Source organism: Siphateles boraxobius, unplaced genomic scaffold, assembly GCF_051911475.1.
Source record: "Siphateles boraxobius isolate OS27281-9 unplaced genomic scaffold, OSU_SipBor_1 35, whole genome shotgun sequence".
In the NCBI taxonomy this organism is placed as follows: domain Eukaryota; kingdom Metazoa; phylum Chordata; class Actinopteri; order Cypriniformes; family Leuciscidae; genus Siphateles; species Siphateles boraxobius.
Window position 1 is genome coordinate 280,287 of NW_027508975.1, and position 21,099 is coordinate 301,385.

A 21,099-nucleotide genomic window follows, 5' to 3' on the forward strand; every position below is an offset into this window, starting at 1 on the left:
CTGGGCCAGCGCGTCCTCGTCCTTCGAGAAGAATGTCGGGCATTGAGCGTTGTCTTTTGATGCAAATAGGTCGACTTCCGCTCTGGAACGTTGTCCCTGGACAGTTTGTCTGGGCCGTCGTTCAAATGGCCAGGCACATGCGCCGCCCTCAGCGAACGCAGGTGTATCTGAGACCAAATAAGGAGGCGTTCCGTCAGATTGCAGAGATTTCTGGATCTGACACAGCCCTGACGGTTTACATAGGATACCACAGAAATGTTGTCCGAGCGGACAAGAACATGTTGGTCCTGTATGAACGGGAGGAAGCGCTTCAGCGCGTTCTCGACCGCTATCATTTCCAGACAGTTTATGTGAAAACACTTCTCTTGGTCTGACCACTGGCCGAAGACCGGTCTGCCCTCGAACAGTGCGCCCCAACCCGAGTTGGACGCGTCTGTCGAAATGACTTTCTGATAAGAGATGGTTCCCATCATCACTCCCTGCTGGTACCAGTCGGCTACTAACCAGGGCTGCAGAGCCCCTATGCAGGCCTGAGTCACTCTGATTTTCTGGCCGCCAGACACCCAGGCTCGGCGGGACGCCCGAGCATTCAACCAGCATTGGAGCGAGCGCATGCGCAGTAGGCCCAGCTGAAGCACCGCTGCAGCTGATGCCATACAGTCCAACATCCTTTGAAATGTTTTCAAAGGTCGAAAGCTGTCCTTCTGGAAAGATGCGGCTAGGTGCCGAACACGGCGCGCGCTGTATCGATAAACGAGCCGTCCTGGTCACCGAGTCCAGTTCTATTCCTAAAAAGGAAATTGACTGGCTGGGCAGTAATGAACTCTTGGTCCAGTTGACCGTGAGACCCAAGCTTTCCAAGTGACTGAGAAGCACTGTTCTGTGAGATAGCAGGTCTGTCTCTGACTGTGCCAATATCAGCCAATCGTCCAGATATTTCATTATTCGCAGCCCCTGACTTCTCAGGGGGGCGAGCGCCGCGTCCATGCACTTCGTAAATGTACGGGGTTTTGCCTGTGACGGGGTATTATCTGAATCTGAAAATAGGCATTCTTCAGATCTAGAGAAATAAACCAGTCCCTCGGGCGAACGTGCGCGAGGATGTTCCTGGTTGTAAGCATTTTGAACGGTCTTTTCGCAAGCACTTTGTTCAAATGTCTCAGATCTAGGATAGGTCTGAAGGCTCCGTCCTTCTTGGGAAATCGAGAAAATATCGGCTGTAAAAACCTGACTCGCTCAGAGAATATGGGGTGGTAATGGCGCAGTGGATAAGACACATGTCTTTGGTGTGAGAGACCCGGGTTCGAATCCACTGTGAGACACCAATGTGTTCCTGAGCAAGACACTTAACCCCTAGTTGCTCCAGAGGCGTGCGACCTCTGACATATATAGCAATTGTAAGTCGCTTTGGATAAAAGCGTCAGCTAAATGAATAAATGTAAAATGTAAATGTAGAAAGCGGTACCTTTTCTATAGCCCCTTTGCACAGCGATTTGCTATTTCTGCGTGTAGTAGGTGTGCTACTTCCGCATTCACTATCGTCGCGGTCCGGGCTTGAAAGCGCGGGGGACGGCGAATGAATTGAAATGTATAGCCCTGCTTTATTGTCCTCAGCACCCATTCTGAAATCCCTGGAATAGTTTCCCACGCAGCTATGTGAGTCGCTAGGGGGCGAATGGCCTCCGGGTTCAGATCGCCGCCATTTGCGGGCTTGTGAAACTGAACCGGAGCCGAAAGCGCGGCGCGCGCGCTCTCAGTTCTGGGCAATTGCTGCTCGCTGAAAGCCGAAACCGGCTGATTTATGTGAGATGTCCCAATCATAAGGGATGGGGAACATTCTTTTTTCACTTTTTGACGCGCAAACAGCGCTCCGGGCGGAAAAGCTTCCTGTAAGCGTGAGCGCGTGTGCGCGGGCACAAGACTTACAAGTGTATTTGACGCCCCAATCATAATGGATTGGGAGCGTCTTATTAATGCCCTGAGTTTTGTGATAACACTTAATCGCGCGGGCGGAGCCCGGGGGGAGGTTTGTGTTAGCAAGCGTGAACGCTCTCTGGCGGGCACGAGACTTACATTCATAACCTGCTCTTTTGATCATGTAACAGAGCGGGCAGATAGTGGGCACAGACCTGTGAACACATTTCTTACATTCAACACTCGAGCGGCTTTTCTGCGCTTTATGAGAGTGTGCTCTGTGAGTCAAGTCAAGTCAAGTCATCCTCATTTATATAGCGCTTTTAACAATGTAGATTGTTTCAAAGCAGCTTTACAGAGATAAACATATAATTTAAGGTAACAGAGATTGGTTTGGTTTTCGGTTTGGTTTTGGTGAGTGACACGAGATTCGAAGTGCTTGTGTGTAGGGGTGAACACTGGGGCGTGGGCACTTTCACTACACTTAAAACACAGACGGCGTGAGCCGGACCAGACATTATACTCTTTGAGATTACTTTGAGATTTCTCTGGGTCGCCGTGAAAACAGCGTTTTGGTGCAGGCGAGAGGGTGAACAAACCGGCTCGTTGGCTGCTAAATGAACCACTGCAGTAGCCTGTTTGAAGGGGACTGACAGGGAAATAAACTTTGACGGCGGTCCGGCCGCAGCGGGACACGCACGTCTTTTCGGAGGCGATGTGTCTGTTAGTAAGCGTGAGCGCTCGTGAGCGGGCACGTAACTTACATTCTTAACCTGACATGTATGAGGCTGTTCTGGCCGTGTGACAGAGCGGGCAGAAATAGGCGTGAGCACAGAGTTGTGGGCACGTTTCCTACATCTAGCACTCGAGCGGCATTTGCCAGCTTTATGAAAGTGGACTCTGCGGTAGACACGGGGGGTATCGTGTTTGTGTGTAAGGGTGAACATCGAGATGTGGGCACCTTTTCTATACTCAAGACACCAACGGCGTGAGCCGGATAACCAGTCATTATACTTACTTGAGATTTCTCTGGGTCGCCGCGAGAACGGCGGATGTGTGCAGGCGAGCGAGTTGCATTACCGGCTCGTTGGCTGCCAAATACGGCGCTGCATTAGCCTTATCTAAGGGGACTGACAGGTCGAGACATTTCGACGGCGGCGCGCAAGCCCGTCCGGGTCATGCAGAGAGCTCGAGAGGGCTCTGCATGACGCGAGGGCGGGGTAGCTCTCTTGTAACGTAAAGAGAGCTAGCCGCGTGCTCGTTGGTCGAGCAGAACTGTATAAAAATCTCTGCTCTTACCACGCTTCCTGTACGTTGCGTATGTTGATGCCCGTCCGGGTCATGCAGAGAGCTCGAGAGGGCTCTGGATGACGCGCGAACGGCAGGGTAGCTCTCTTGTATCGTAAAGAGAGCTAGCCGCGTGCTCGTTGGTCGACCAGAACTGGGAACAGTGTTTGTATGAGGGCGCGCGCACTAGTAGTGGGCACGGGACCTACATGTGACACAGATGATGCCCGTCCGGGTCATGCAGAGAGCTCGAGAGGGCTCTGCATGACGTGCTAAATGGGGGCGCGAGGGCGGGGAAACTCTCTTTTAACGTAAAGAGAGCTAGCCGCGCGGCGCTGTGGTTAAAGACTTCGATTCGAGCCCGCAGGGTCGACATCGGAAGTTCCTCGCAGTGCTCGCATCCTCCATCGAGAGGGCGAGGCTGCGTGTTCCTGGCCCAGGCAGAGAGTGCAGATGGGCGGTGTCCAACGCTGAGGGCTCTGCACGAGCCATAGGAAGTGCGAGACATCTTGAAAAAGACGTCTCGCTGCTCTTTCAGGAAGTGTAGAACACAGAATACAGAGATAAAAGGATATGTCGCCGGATAGCGTAGCTCACACGGATGGCTGAAGGTGGCGAAGACATCCTCAGCGCTGTCCTAAGCTGGCTGTTTCGTTTGTTCGACGGCTGCGGTGGCTTCTCTCAGATCCAGCGATGCGAAGAGCTGGCTGAAGAGACAAAAAATCAGAGAAGTCAGCCTACAGCCCCTACTTCTATACGCTAAGCCACGCCCATTCTGGCGGGCTATGACGCTATGAAGGCGCGGGCGCCTTCATTGGGCGTGACGTCACGCCGGGCTCACTGGTAGGCTGCAGCAGTTGCCCGCAGGGCAGCCAATGAGCAAGCGAGATGAGAACAGCTGATTTACATTGAAATAATATTTCAGAATATTACTGGTTTTGTTTTGTATTTTTAAACAAATAAATGGAGCCTTGGTGAGCAGAAGAGACTTCTTTTAAAAACATTAAAAATCTTACCGACCCCAAACTTTTGAACGGCAGTGCATATATATATATATATATATATATAATTTGTTTTAATTCAATTAATATATTAATATAATATATAATACAATATAAAATATAATACAAATAAATGAAATTAAATAAATAATCGTTTCTGCTAAAAATAAAATCCCCCATCTTGTCTCTGTGAGATTTGCTGGGATATATCCGAGACAGCAGAGGATTGTCTGTTTGGTTTTCTTGTGATTAGCTTAGTTATTATGTTTGGAATTACAAACCGACAACTAAGTTCAGGGTGTCTTCTTTCACATTTGCCTAGATACCTTGGCAGTCATAACACGCCTCACAGAACTGGCGGTACATTGTGTTAAAATGCTGTAAATTTTCTAGTTTACCATGTGACAAATTGCAGTGAGCACATTCATACAGTATTTCTACAGCAAACACATCTGTTATGGGCAGATACACCATGCCAAGCTCAACAGGGCAGATCAAATGCCTTCCATCCAATTTGTTCCCAAAAACACTGTTAGCTTTCTGTTTTGAGTTCTGCACTAGTTGTCTGTGTTTGTCCCCACTGGGACGGTTCTGCTGATGTCTTTTTATAAAGGATCAGGACAGAGGCACAGTGATGCTTCACCCTTGCCCACTGTTTGAAATGAGGCAATCCGTGCGCCATGGCCAACTTTAATGTGAGAGACTGTTGTTCTGGCCGAGAAGCATCTAGAATAGGTGCAAACAGGCCGTGCTGGACGACAGCTTGCAGTTGTAATTCCTTCATATTGCTAAATTACATCATTGACATAAAGTGAACCCATGGTGTTTTATAATGTTGCTGTTTGAGCATGAAAAGGGTCTGCAAAGTTACACAAAGTCGCTCCACAGGGAGTTGTTCTCTATATCCAGCGGGGACGTAAGCAATGAGCGAGGTAAGCTTAGGTAACAAGCTAGAAATTGAGTTGACCTGTTGCCTTAAAATTAATTAAGTAAATAAACTTAATGCTTAATTGAAAAAATGAAGTTATGTGAACTTGACAATTCCACATTTCTTAATTTGGATTACTTAATGCCACATTACTTAATTTGGATTACTTAATACCACATTATGTAATAGTTTATTTACTTTAAGGTTTATAGTTTAAGGTTTCCTCAATTTTTTTAAGTTAAGTCATCACTTTTTACAATGGTGATACATAATTGGCAAACGCTCCAAAGCATATTTGTGTTTGCATCAAAAGTTTTTATTTACAACTTGCTGTGTGTCATTGAGCAATGTAGCCAATTACAGACATATCTGATGATTTTTTTAAACGCAATGGCCAATCAGAGGTTGCAATCCACTTACTGCTCGAGTTCTGTGTCTTTATAAAGACATTCAACTATATCAGTGTCAGTGTTTCTGAACTCCTGAAACGCCTCCATTGTAGTCTTGAGTTTCTTCCGGGAACGAACACGGGAATATTCCTCATTATAATAATTCATACGCAGAATAAAGGGGCGGGGCCTAGTTGAGTTAGTTAGTAGTGTTTTAAACTGGCGGTTATGGTAAGGGGCGGGTCATTTCCCAAACACACTCGAAGCGCTCGACCAATCACAACACACTGATCCAGCCGACCAATCAGAGCACAGTGTGCTTTTCAGGAGGAGGGGCTTCATAGAGGAAGTAAACAGAGCGTTACTGACAGACTGGTAAGAGAGGAGCCGCAACAATGGAGAATATGAAGAAAATAATCAACATTCAAGCAGGAAAACCTGTTCTTGTAGAGCCTGAAAACAACATAAAGACTTTGTAGAAGAGCACAGTATAAGTCCTCTTTAATATTGTCCTGATAGCCTCGTCAGATCATATATGTGGGCTTTATCAAACACACCACACTCTGAATTGTGCATAGGCATAGATATCCTTGAAAGGAAATTATTCTTTGGGAAGGTTCTCCCCAAAATAGAATCTGGAATAGACACCTCTCTCCAAACATTTTTGAGATAATGTTCCTCAATGTCCCTGTGCGATTCCGAACCGGGCAGAATGTTTCCAAGGGGATTACCAGGCCATTGAAAGTCACATTCCTCCTGTGATCCATCATGGCAGAAACGTTCCCATGATCACTTCTCATTTTGGGAAACCTGAGGTCTGCTGTAGGGCTGGTATGGGGAAAATCACTGGTTTCCAGTTTGTTTGTTGTTTCCCTCTTTTTTTTCTAGGGTCGGGTAAATGCTGACATTTCCTCTCCCATATATCCAGATACACATAATTAATCAGGGTAATTCAAGGAAATCACAGTCATTTGAAAAACCAACTCGGGCAAAATAGATATGAGTGGAGTCCTGTAATTTGAGGATCTGAGCAAATATACATTCATACACAATCTCATTTGGAAAATATTTCTCCACTGTCAATGTGATTTCACATGAGAAATGCAGAGGGAACATAAATATGAGTTTATGCTATATGATATCCGCTTTATTGTGTGTGTATCTGCAAACTGACAGCAGATTTAAAGCTGTTGTAGGGTTATCAGAGTTTACACTCGCGGGTGTTTATTCAACTATGGATATTTTTGATATTCATTTAAAACACTTTTCTTACTGTCACTAGTTTCCTCAAATAATATCGAACAATGAATTCATACGAATTGGGCAACTCGTAAAATATATACGATTTAGCAAAAATCGTACTAATTCGGACGAGTGAGGTCGTATGAATTAGTACGAATTAGCCACCTCGTAAAATTTGTACGAACTGCTGTGAGATCGGGTTGTATATATATATATATATATATATATATATATATATATATATATATATCACAATAAGTTATTCATTACAATTATATACTGTATTTACTATATATATAATTGTATATATAAATGTATATTATATACAGTATGTATAATAAATAAATAAATAAATAATGCAGGTTTAGATTATAATATCATGACATTTGATTTCATACAGTATGATGAATTTTCATAATTCAAGATTGAAAGTCTGGGTCAGGGTAAAATGGTAAAGATCTATACTCTATATAAAATGCATTTAAAAAGTTGCAAAGTTGGCATAGTAAAAGTTTCCAAGATAGTTATATTGTGTTCTTTCTGTAAACCCTTAATAAAGATAACAATAAAACGAATCCCTGGGGCATAAAAACGCCTGTCGTTGATGAAACACCCTTGTGTATGTCTTTGTGCAACACTTATAATATATTGAGTCGAACCAGTTAAAAGTCCAAATAATCTTTCTACAGCTTGTCTAGACGGACACTAAAAAAATCCATTTACAGAGTATTGATAATAATAACAAGCACTTTTCCCCCTCACGCTTCCAAAGTCAAAAAGACAAGGCAAACATTTCTCTTGGAGTCGTCTTCTCATCTCTCACTGAGTCAAAGCAAACAGCCTCTCAATCTTCTTTTGTCCCGCACGTAACTTCATGTTTTCGAGACGGGATTGAATATTAATCCCTCTCTGCCTGTGCTTTATTGGGTTTGGTGCAACACATCAGCGTCCTCATCAGATGGGCTCTGGTTCTGTGTTTGTGGTACTTATAGATCAGTATCAATTACAGTGGCTTTGGACAGATAAAAATGAATGAGCTGAAAGAACAGAGCGCTCGTGCTTTCCAAAAGGTGATCAATGATTAAGATATTATGGATTTATGAGTTGCTTTAATGTTCAAAGTTGAGTCTAGTGCTAGTAGGAGATCAATCCTCCCTACGAAACCTCAGTTGGCAGAGACTGTGGAGATCCAGTTCTAGTCCTCTTGGCATCATTGTTTGTTCATGCTGTTTGGTAAGCAATCTTTAATATATTCATGCTAATATATGAATATATTTATCATCTATTTCGAATTGATGAACTTATTTTCAATGAGCACTGGTAATAGTGCGAGACAGTGATTGACAGTTCTCCGAACTGTGATGTTTTACTTTTTACTTTATTGATATGTAATTTTGGCGTGTACATATAATTATCCTGACATATAATGTTGTACTAGATGTGTATTAAGACACTGAGAAACGTAGTCATGTTTTCCTAAACCTCATTTTGTTTCTCTGAAGTACTTTTTTCCTTTTCGTTTTCCCATTATTTCAAGTCATATGTTTAGATTACGATGGCTGCTGTGACCGATGTTGATTTTGTTTTGATATTGTGTTTCTGTGCAACCAATTAACATATACATTTTACCTCTTTACTTACCTCTACTTAAATATTTTGCCATTCATGACCCCTCAGTGTGCATTGCTTTTAAACAACCATATTGTGTTTTAGATTTCTATCTAAAGTTGCAAACCACATCTGACACATAAATTAGTAGGCGACTAACATAACAATCAAAGGTTTCCACAATCACACATTAAATCGAGAGCTCGTTTTATTGGAATTGAAATATCAAGCCTTTCTGAACCTCTGCAGCGAGGGACCCAAATATACACCAAATATCTCAGGGATTTGTAATACAAAACAACTCCAGCTGGGAATATGCCAGATCTGAAAATGTAATGTTTTACTGGCTCTGGTAAACTGTCTGACTGTGCCATGGCACCCGGGCAAGGCTTTCAATTGTTTGGAAGATGGTTGGTTTAGATTTACATTGTGTGTATAAACTGTAGCCTTCAAACTGTGGCGATAAATATAGATAATTTAGTGAAATGATCACGGTCCGTTTGCTGGCTGTGGCGATTGATTGGACGCTGTCCGAGGCTCCACATTAAAGGGTTAATTCACTCAAAATTATTTTATTACAAACTCATATGACTTTCTTTCTTCCATATAACACTAAAGAAAACGCTTAGAAACATAATGTTCATGCTGCTTTTCCATATACAGTGAACTTGGATTGGGACAGACTCCAAATGGACTTTAAAAGCATTAAAGTCCCCTTTAGTCAATCATTTTATCCCTTAAAACTCCTCTTTGATCACCAAAATGACATATTTAAATGTTTTTTTCCATTAAAAAATGTCTTCATGGTTTAAAATATCTTGAATGTATCTCGACACCCTTCGCCTCATTTAGTATGCGTGGTTCTGTGAATATGCAAATGAGCCCCGCCTCCACTCACTCACTCACTCAGAGATCCACTCGTTGACGATCACGCGTTGATCTGATTGGTTACAAGGTAGTTTGTGACGTCAGAAACACCAGCGATTTCAAACCGTGTTTTTGAGACTGTCTTTGGTTCACTGCAGTTTTAAGGAGAAAATACTCAGCAATGCTGTCGACTTATGAATTTACACATGGTTTGTCTTAAAGCATATTAAAAACACCACATAGACACATAAACAACATTAAAAGCTGCATTTTCACCACAGGGGGACTTTAAACAATTAAACATTCTTAGAAGAAAAGGTTCTACAAAGAGCCGTAGAGGGTTCGTCAGGCGCTTCAGCTTTTAGGGCTTCCCATCGTGATCATTTAATGATTTTCTTTTTGTTAATTATATATTTTTGAAATTCATTTGAAATTTTATTTCAAATTTCTCCTTTTATAGAAGCATAATAATTTGATGCTCAAGAAAGATTTATGAACATTGTCTTATATTTCTCTTTGAATTGTCTGTGTGTGTGTGTGTGTGTGTGTGTGTGTGTGTGTGTGTGTGTGTGTGTGTGTGTGTGTGTGTGTGTGTGTGTGTGTGTGTGTGTGTGCGTGCGTGCGTGCGTGCGTGCGTGCGTGCGTGCGTGTGTGTGTGAGAGAGAGAGAGAGTTCCTTAAAGTAGTGTTTGTGATTGAGTGAGCGTCTGTAAACTCGCGCCGGGGATTGAGGTTGTAAAGGTTAACTGTGAGCTTTAGCTATTACAGCTCAACATCTGTCTAACTCTCTGCTACACAACATCTGTCTAACTCTCTGCTACACAACATCTGTCTAACTCTCTGCTACACAACATCTGTCTAACTCTCTGCTACACAACATCTGTCTAACTCTCTGCTACACAACATCTGTCTAACTCTCTGCTACACAACATCTGTCTAACTCTCTGCTACACAACATCTGTCTAACTCTCTGCTACACAACATCTGTCTAACTCTGCTACACAACATCTGTCTAACTCTGCTACACAACATCTGTCTAACTCTCTGCTACACAACATCTGTCTAACTCTCTGTACAGTAAGTCTCTGTTACACAACATCTGTCTAACTCTCTGCTACACAACATCTGTCTAACTCTCTGTACAGTAACTCTCTGCTACACAACATCTGTCTAACTCTCTGCTACACAACATCTGTCTAACTCTCTGCTACACAACATCTGTCTAACTCTCTGCTACACAACATCTGTCTAACTCTCTGCTACACAACATCTGTCTAACTCTCTGTACAGTAACTCTCTGCTACACAACATCTGTCTAACTCTCTGCTACACAACATCTGTCTAACTCTCTGTACAGTAACTCTCTGCTACACAACATCTGTCTAACTCTCTGCTACACAACATCTGTCTAACTCTCTGTACAGTAAGTCTCTGTTACACAACATCTGTCTAACTCTCTGCTACACAACATCTGTCTAACTCTCTGTACAGTAACTCTCTGTTACACAACATCTGTCTAACTCTCTGCTACACAACATCTGTCTAACTCTCTGTACAGTAAGTCTCTGTTACACAACATCTGTCTAACTCTCTGCTACACAACATCTGTCTAACTCTCTGTACAGTAACTCTCTGTTACACAACATCTGTCTAACTCTCTGCTACACAACATCTGTCTAACTCTCTGTACAGTAAGTCTCTGTTAAACAACATCTGTCTCTCTCTCTGCTACACAACATCTGTCTAACTCTCTGCTACACAACATCTGTCTAACTCTCTGCTACACAACATCTGTCTAACTCTCTGCTACACAACATCTGTCTAACTCTCTGCTACACAACATCTGTCTAACTCTCTGCTACACAACATCTGTCTAACTCTCTGCTACACAACATCTGTCTAACTCTGCTACACAACAACTGTCTAACTCTGCTACACAACATCTGTCTAACTCTCTGCTACACAACATCTGTCTAACTCTCTGTACAGTAAGTCTCTGTTACACAACATCTGTCTAACTCTCTGCTACACAACATCTGTCTAACTCTCTGTACAGTAACTCTCTGCTACACAACATCTGTCTAACTCTCTGCTACACAACATCTGTCTAACTCTCTGTACAGTAAGTCTCTGTTACACAACATCTGTCTAACTCTCTGCTACACAACATCTGTCTAACTCTCTGTACAGTAACTCTCTGTTACACAACATCTGTCTAACTCTCTGCTACACAACATCTGTCTAACTCTCTGTACAGTAAGTCTCTGTTACACAACATCTGTCTAACTCTCTGCTACACAACATCTGTCTAACTCTCTGTACAGTAACTCTCTGTTACACAACATCTGTCTAACTCTCTGCTACACAACATCTGTCTAACTCTCTGTACAGTAAGTCTCTGTTAAACAACATCTGTCTCTCTCTCTGCTACACAACATCTGTCTAACTCTCTGCTACACAACATCTGTCTAACTCTCTGCTACACAACATCTGTCTAACTCTCTGCTACACAACATCTGTCTAACTCTCTGCTACACAACATCTGTCTCTCTCTCTGCTACACAACATCTGTCTAACTCTCTGCTACACAACATCTGTCTAACTCTCTGCTACACAACATCTGTCTAACTCTCTGCTACACAACATCTGTCTAACTCTCTGCTACACAACATCTGTCTACCTCTCTGCTACACAACATCTGTCTAACTCTCTGCTACACAACATCTGTCTAACTCTCTGCTACACAACATCTGTCTAACTCTCTGCTACACAACATCTGTCTAACTCTCTGCTACACAACATCTGTCTAACTCTCTGCTACACAACATCTGTCTAACTCTCTGCTACACAACATCTGATCTGTCTAACTCTCTGCTACACAACATCTGTCTAACTCTCTGCTACACAACATCTGTCTAACTCTCTGCTACACAACATCTGTCTAACTCTCTGCTACACAATATCTGTCTAACTCTCTGTACAGTAAGTCTCTGCTACACAACATCTGTCTAACTCTCTGCTACACAACATCTGTCTAACTCTCTGCTACACAACATCTGTCTAACTCTCTGCTACACAACATCTGTCTAACTCTCTGCTACACAACATCTGTCTACCTCTCTGCTACACAACATCTGTCTAACTCTCTGCTACACAACATCTGTCTAACTCTCTGCTACACAACATCTGTCTAACTCTCTGCTACACAACATCTGTCTAACTCTCTGCTACACAACATCTGTCTAACTCTCTGCTACACAACATCTGATCTGTCTAACTCTCTGCTACACAACATCTGTCTAACTCTCTGCTACACAACATCTGTCTAACTCTCTGCTACACAACATCTGTCTAACTCTCTGCTACACAATATCTGTCTAACTCTCTGTACAGTAAGTCTCTGCTACACAACATCATACACACTCTCCTTTGCTGTAGAAGCAATCTGTGTGATTTAATGTAAGCCTGAGTTAGTTCTGTCCACCTACACAAACACAGATGGCTATAATAACTGCGAGTATACTAGCTGTGTGTGTTCACTCGGTCTTAGATTACACAGTGAGTGAGAGCTAATCTAACACTAATTACAGAGACTACAGTCATAGATGCTCCTTCACACTAGCAGCAGTTTCTGTTAGCGTTTCGCTGAATAACACACACGAGCTTCAGCACGAGTTCTGTGACGCATCACAATTTATGCATTTAAAATGAAAAATGTATCAGCTGATATTGGATATTAATAACGGAGTTTGCTGATTTCTCCTATTGTTATATATGATGAGATCTAACACTCATTTATACTGTACATTATGATGTAGTAATGCTTGATTTGGCTTGCAGCTAAAGAGTGTGTGTATATATATATATATATATATATATATATATATATATATATATATATATATTTACACACTGATATTTTAAAAAAATATATTGAAAGAAATTAATACTTTTATTAAGCAAGGATGCATTAAATTTATAAAAAAATATATATCTCAAATAAATTCATCAGAGAATCCTAAAGATATATATTCACAGTTTCCACAAAAATCATAAGCAGCACAACTATTTTCAGCATTGATAATAATCATAAATGTTTCTTGATCATCAAATCATCATATTATAGTGATTTCTGAAGGATCATGTGACACTGAAGACTGGAGTAATGATGCTGAAAATTCATCTTTGATCACCGGAATAAATTACACTTTACTATATATTCACATAGAAAACAGCTGATTTACATTCTAATAATATTTCACTGTTTTTACTGTATTTTTTATCAAATAAATGCAGCTTTGCTTAACAGAAGAGGCTTATGTATATGTTACTTTATACACACCTCTTACCTCAGTGTTCATCATGTGACCTCAATGGTCATCATGTGAGCTCAGTGTTCATCATGTGACCTGTGATTCTCAGACGCAGGAACGTTTACAGTCGCGTGTCGATTAGCAGTTCTGGGTTATTCTGCACCGTTGGGTGATTTTCTTCAGCGCTCAGAGGATGATTTAGTGGCTCTTTAAGCAGCGCGGCTGTGATGACTCTCTAAATGAGTAAAGCCTCTTTTTCACCTCCACAGATCATTCTGGGAAAGAGTGTTTCCTTTTTTCTGAAGGACTTAAAAAGTGTGTGTGTGTGTGTGTGTGTGTGTGTGTGTGTGTGTGTGTGTGTGTGTGTGTGTGTGTGTGTGTGTGTGTGTGTGTGTGTGTGTATTGCATGCATATTTCATTTGATGAAATAACAATCATCTAAAGCAAACGTTTAACCCTCTATGGTATGCATGTTAACCGGAATATTTCTCCTTGTTCGATTTTATTATCATTATCATCATTATTATTTCTAATCTAGTTGTTACATAAACCCTGCCATTGTTTATTACGAATATTGTTGGCTCCTTGATGAATTGCTGTGTAGCTTTATTGGATAAAAGCACCTGCTAAAAGCATACATATAAATGTATTAATATTAATATTAATATTAATAATAATAATATATAAAGTTGATTCAGTTACAAAAAATAATAGATTTTCTGGAAAAAAAACTTACAAACGTAACTCTTTTTTCTTGAGTAAAATATCAATTTCACATCTGATTAAAATACATTTATACTCTTGAAAGTCATACAAACTCAAATCAAGCAAATCTTTATAATTTGCCGTTCAAAAGTTTATCAAGAGCCAATCAATAATCACAGTTTTATTCTCCAGAATCTCCACTATTATGTGTGCATAGTAATTGCAGTTCTATTATTACCAATACTTTCAAACTAACAAATATTATTGATGCCGTTAACTAAAAAAACATCAACTGTTGCCTATTTTACATCATGGTTTGCTTTTACTGTTATTTTTTAAAATGTGGACAATAAAGATTAGACACATTTTTGGTGATTCATACATTTGCTGCTTTTTAAGAAAATTAGATTTTTGCATGCACAACTTTCAATAGAAAAACAAAATAAAAGTCTAACAGGAACTTTCTGACCTCTTAAATGTGTGTGTCTTGAACACATCGCCCGTTCACGTCTCACATCGCTGCACTCTGCAAATAAACACACTCAATCTGCAAGTGTAGCGGTGAAGTCCCGGCTCTGTGATATGGAGACAGACGTGAGTGCTCTCGGGTCAGATCTGTGAGCGCTGATACGGTCGACCTCGACTCGTACGGCTTGACCCTCCGCTGGTGGGCGAGTGTGAGACGTAAGACAATCCCCAGGTGTAGCGACTCCATCACACACACATCTCGGAGACAAACTGCAGGTGACAGTCTTCAGGGTTTGCTTTTATTCAGATTTAGTTCAAAATATGCACAAGCACAGCATAACAACACAGCTAATGATAACACCAAAGAGAAACTATATACAGTCTAAACTAAAATGTATTCAGACACCTTCAACATTTCTCACATTATCACAGATTATTCACTATAGTTTAGAAAATGGTAATAAAATATGACAAGAACTCAGAGTTATGAACTCAGTTGATATTTCACTGGTTTTGTCCGTCCTTTTGTTAGACTCTCACACATGAATTATGTTGAATATCTGTCAGCTGTTAAATTTAACTACACAATTAGACAATACCAGTTTAGCTCAACCAGTTACCAAGCAATGCTTCATGTTGTTCAGTCTGTGGTGTAAAAAGGTGCATTAGTTATTAAAGAAAAAACACTTCAGCAAAACATGATCAGCTCATGAATCTAGAATATACCGGTTTAATTAAAAGCAGAGGCTCTGTATTTTTTTTTTATTTTGACATATTGCATGTTCAGATATACATACAACAAAATATTCCGAGGGTCATGAAACTTTTGTGAAAATGATCAAAAACCCTTGCGGTGGCTGCATGGCAACTTAAAAAAAAAAAAGCTCTGGCAGGGAAAGAGTTAAATGACTCAAGCCAATTAAAAAACACGATTATTTCTCTTTCTATTCCTCATCTGTTGTCTTTGGGTGGGCACATTTATTTATGAATGGAAGTGGGAAATAACTATACACCCACTAAAGCCCTTTACTGCTTCCTCTGGTAGTTTTTTACACCAAGTTTCTGTTTGTGTAATCTTGATTCTCCTTTCTTTGTTCCACTGCTAGTTTAGGGAACGGCACAAGCGAAATTCCCTCAGAAAGGCAAAGCAAAGGATCTCTGGTGTAATGTTTCTCCAGGCCACCAGAAACACTTCCACACCCGTGTGAAGGTGACTTAACTCGCTCGACAGCTCTGGCCAACATCATCTCTGTAGCCTCTTAAACTGGATCCCAGTCTAGCACGTTATCCATAGAGAGAGCTTAATGGAAGACACAGACCCAGATTGGGAAGCGTAATGTCATAGTTCAAACGTCTCGGCAAAACTACTGATCGAATTGCAGCCTGCCGTCTTATCCTTTATATTCCTTCCAGTCAATCCTATCAAGGTTTGGCTGTTTATTGTAAAGAGACACTTAAACTCACTTCAGAATCGCCTTTTACGTACAACAAAGGCATTGGCTTTATAATCACTGCCGTCTGCAATGTTAATTCTACATGACAAGTTGCTGGTGGCTAAAGCAGTAACAGGTTGAATTGTGTGTTTTTCCCAGTTGTTTGGTGTGCAGATGTTGTTAAGTGAAGAGATAGATCTCCACACCCTTTCATTTGGTTTCTTCTTTAATATCTATATCCCAATGACTTCACGTAAGCTGAAGTGCCTAAAACTTTTAAATTACAACCAGTGCTAGGCAACGATTAATCGAAATATATGGGTGTACTGTTTATAATTATTTTTTATATATAAATACACACATCTATGTATATATTTAAGACAAATGTGTTATTTATATATAAAATATAAAATATTTATATATATATAAATTATGTATAAATATACAGTATATACATGCAAATATTTCTTAAATATATACGTGCATATGTGTGTATTTATATATACAAAATAAACACAAACTTTTATTTTGGATGCGATTAATCACGATTAATCGTTGCCCAGTACTAATTACAACCAATTTCTCCAATTTGGCCAGAACTTCCAGTTTCTAAACAAACATGCTTTGCCAAGTGATTCGTTCAGTTTAAAGTGTTCAGCTTAAAGTTTTCAGATTAAAGTGTTCAGTTTAAAGTGTTCAGATTAAAGTGTTCAGATTAAAGTGTTCAGATTAAAGTGTTCAGTTTAAAGTGTTCAGTTTAAAGTGTTCAGTTTAAAGTGTTCAGATTAAAGTGTTCAGATTAAAGTGTTCAGATTAAAGTGTTCAGATTAACGTGTTCAGATTAAAGTGTTCAGTTTAAAGTGTTCAGATTAAAGTGTTCAGTTTAAAGTGTTCAGTTTAAAGTGTTCAGTTTAAAGTGTTCAGTTTAAAGTGTTCAGATTAAAGTGTTCAGTTTAACGTGTTCAGATTAAAGTGTTCAGATTAAAGTGTTCAGTTTAAAGTGTTCAGATTAAAGTGTTCATTTTAACGTGTTCAGATTAAAGTGTTCAGTTTAAAGTGTTCAGATTAAAGTGTTCAGTTTAAAGTGTTCAGATTAAAGTGTTCAGTTTAACGTGTTCAGTTTAAAGTGTTCAGTTTAAAGTGTTCAGATTAAAGTGTTCAGATTAAAGTGTTCAGTTTAAAGTGTTCAGATTAAAGTGTTCAGATTAAAGTGTTGAGATTAAAGTGTTCAGTTTAACGTTTTCAGATTAAAGTGTTCAGATTAGAGTGTTCAGTTTAAAGTGTTCAGATTAAAGTGTTCAGTTTAAAGTGTTCAGTTTAAAGTGTTCAGATTAAAGTGTTCAGATTAAAGTGTTCAGATTAAAGTGTTCAGTTTAACGTGTTCAGATTAAAGTGTTCAGATTAAAATGTTCAGATTAAAGTGTTCAATTTAAAGTATTCAGATTAAAGTGTTCAGATTAAAGTGTTCAGTTTAACGTGTTCAGACTAAAGTGTTCAGTTTAACGTGTTCAGATTAAAGTGTTCAGTTTAAAATGTTCAGATTAAAGTGTTCAGTTTAAAGTGTTCAGATTAAAGTGTTCAGATTAAAGTGTTCAGATTAAAGTGTTCAGATTAAAGTGTTCAGTTTAACGTGTTCAGATTAAAGTGTTCAGATTAAAGTGTTCAGTTTAACGTGTTCAGACTAAAGTGTTCAGTTTAACGTGTTCAGATTAAAGTGTTCAGTTTAAAATGTTCAGATTAAAGTGTTCAGTTTAAAGTGTTCAGATTAAAGTGTTCAGATTAAAGTGTTCAGTTTAACGTGTTCAGATTAAAGTGTTCAAATTAAAGTGTTCAGTTTAACGCGGGGTAGGCAAGTTCGGTGCTAGAGACTCGCTGTCCTGCAGAGTTTGGCTCCAACACTAAAAAAAATCCTCACCTGCCTATAGCCTTAGTAATCCTGAAGACATTGATTAGCTTGTTCAGGTGTGTTTGATTAGGGTTGGAACTAAATTCTGCAGGACAGCAGCTCTCTAGGACCGAACTTGCCTATCCCTGGTTTAACGTGTTCAGATTAAAGTGTTCAGATTAAAGTGTTCAGATTAAGGTGTTCAGATTAAAGTGTTCAGATTAAGGTGTTCAGATTAAAGTGTTCAGTTTAACGTGTTCAGATTAAAGTGTTCAGTTTAAAATGTTCAGATTAAAGTGTTCAGTTTAAAGTGTTCAGATTAAAGTGTTCAGATTAAAGTGTTCAGTTTAACGTGTTCAGATTAAAGTGTTCAAATTAAAGTGTTCAGTTTAACGCGGGGTAGGCAAGTTCGGTGCTAGAGACTCGCTGTCCTGCAGAGTTTGGCTCCAACACTAAAAAAAATCCTCACCTGCCTATAGCCTTAGTAATCCTGAAGACATTGATTAGCTTGTTCAGGTGTGTTTGATTAGGGTTGGAACTAAATTCTGCAGGACAGCAGCTCTCTAGGACCGAACTTGCCTACCCCTGGTTTAACGTGTTCAGATTAAAGTGTTCAGATTAAAGTGTTCAGATTAAAGTGTTCAGATTAAAGTGTTCAGATTAAGGTGTTCAGATTAAAGTGTTCAGATTAAGGTGTTCAGATTAAAGTGTTCAGTTTAACGTGTTCAGATTAAAGTGTTCAGATTAAAGTGTTCAGATTAAAGAGTTCAGATTAAGGTGTTCAGATTAAAGTGTTCAGTTTAACGTGTTCAGATTAACGTGTTCAGATTAAAGTGTTCAGATTAAAGTGTTCAGATTAAGGTGTTCAGATTAAAGTGTTCAATTTAACGTGTTCAGATTAAAGTGTTCAATTTAAAGTGTTCAGTTTAAAGTATTCGGTTCAAAGTATTCGGTTTAAAGTGTTCAGATTAAAGTGTTCAGATTAAAGTATCCAGATTAAAGTGTTCAGTTTAACGTGTTCAGATTAAAGTGTTCAGATTAAAGTGTTCAGATTAAAGAGTTCAGATTAAGGTGTTCAGATTAAAGTGTTCAGTTTAACGTGTTCAGATTAACGTGTTCAGATTAAAGTGTTCAGATTAAAGTGTTCAGTTTAACGTGTTCAGATTAAAGTGTTCAGATTAAAGAGTTCAGATTAAGGTGTTCAGATTAAAGTGTTCAGTTTAACGTGTTCAGATTAACGTGTTCAGATTAAAGTGTTCAGATTAAAGTGTTCAGATTAAGGTGTTCAGATTAAAGTGTTCAATTTAACGTGTTCAGATTAAAGTGTTCAATTTAACGTGTTCAGATTAAAGTGTTCAATTTAAAGTGTTCAGTTTAAAGTATTCGGTTCAAAGTATTCGGTTTAAAGTGTTCAGATTAAAGTGTTCAGATTAAAGTATCCAGATTAAAGTGTTCAGTTTAACGTGTTCAGATTAAAGTGTTCAGATTAAAGTGTTCAGATTAAAGAGTTCAGATTAAGGTGTTCAGATTAAAGTTTTCAGTTTAACGTGTTCAGATTAACGTGTTCAGATTAAAGTGTTCAGATTAAAGTGTTCAGTTTAACGTGTTCAGATTAAAGTGTTCAGATTAAAGAGTTCAGATTAAGGTGTTCAGATTAAAGTGTTCAGTTTAACGTGTTCAGATTAACGTGTTCAGATTAAAGTGTTCAGATTAAAGTGTTCAGATTAAGGTGTTCAGATTAAAGTGTTCAATTTAACGTGTTCAGATTAAAGTGTTCAATTTAAAGTGTTCAGTTTAAAGTATTCGGTTCAAAGTATTCGGTTTAAAGTGTTCAGATTAAAGTGTTCAGATTAAAGTATCCAGATTAAAGTGTTCAGTTTAACGTGTTCAGATTAACGTGTTCAGATTAAGGTGTTCAGATTAAAGTGTTCAGTTTAACGTGTTCAGATTAACGTGTTCAGATTAAAGTGTTCAGATTAAAGTGTTCAGATTAAGGTGTTCAGATTAAAGTGTTCAATTTAACGTGTTCAGATTAAAGTGTTCAATTTAAAGTGTTCAGTTTAAAGTATTCGGTTCAAAGTATTCGGTTTAAAGTGTTCAGATTAAAGTGTTCAGATTAAAGTATCCAGATTAAAGTGTTCAGTTTAACGTGTTCAGATTAACGTGTTCAGATTAACGTGTTCAGATAAAAGTGTACAAATTAATGTGTTCAGATTAACGTGTTCAGATTAAAGTGTTCAGATTAAAGTGTTCAGTTTAACGCGGGGTAGGCAAGTTCGGTGCTAGAGACTCGCTGTCCTGCAGAGTTTGGCTCCAACACTGAAAAAAATCCTCACCTGCCTATAGCCTTAGTAATCCTGAAGACATTGATTAGCTTGTTCAGGTGTGTTTGATTAGGGTTGGAACTAAATTCTGCAGGACAGCAGCTCTCTAGGACCGAACTTGCCTATCCCTGGTTTAACGTGTTCAGATTAAAGTGTTCAGATTAAAGTGTTCAGATTAAAGTGTTCAGATTAAGGTGTTCAGATTAAAGTGTTCAGATTAAGGTGTTCAGATTAAAGTGTTCAGTTTAACGTGTTCAGATTAAAGTGTTCAGATTAAAGTGTTCAGATTAAAGTGTTCAGTTTAACGTGTTCAGATTAAAGTGTTCAAATTAAAGTGTTCAGATTAAAGTGTTCAGATTAAAGTGTTCAAATTAAAGTGTTCAGTTTAAAGTGTTCAGATTAACGTGTTCAGATTAAAGTGTTCAGATTAAAGTGTTCAGATTAAAGTGTTCAGATTAAGGTGTTCAGATTAAAGTGTTCAATTTAACGTGTTCAGATTAAAGTGTTCAAATTAAAGTGTTCAGATTAAAGTGTTCAGATTAAAGTGTTCAAATTAAAGTGTTCAGTTTAAAGTGTTCAGATTAACGTGTTCAGATTAAAGTGTTCAGATTAAAGTGTTCAGATTAAAGTGTTCAGATTAAGGTGTTCAGATTAAAGTGTTCAATTTAACGTGTTCAGATTAAAGTGTTCAATTTAAAGTGTTCAGTTTAAAGTGTTCAGTTTAAAGTGTTCAGTT

At 39.1% G+C, this 21,099-nt stretch overlaps 1 protein-coding gene across 3 annotated transcripts in view; it reads left to right on the plus strand.

The window, feature by feature from the left end:
* The window catches only part of angpt1 (angiopoietin 1), a 98,816-nt gene that overhangs the window by 14,271 nt on the left and 63,446 nt on the right, over nucleotides 1-21,099 (plus strand). Inside the window, exon 1 of one of the 3 annotated variants that reach the window (XM_077195731.1) lies at nucleotides 7,900-7,994. The exons of the other annotated variants lie outside the window; for them this stretch is intronic. The gene's annotated coding sequence lies outside the window, so the exon portion shown is untranslated. Of the gene's footprint in view, nucleotides 1-7,899; nucleotides 7,995-21,099 lie in introns of those variants that run through there. 3 annotated transcript variants of the gene reach the window in all.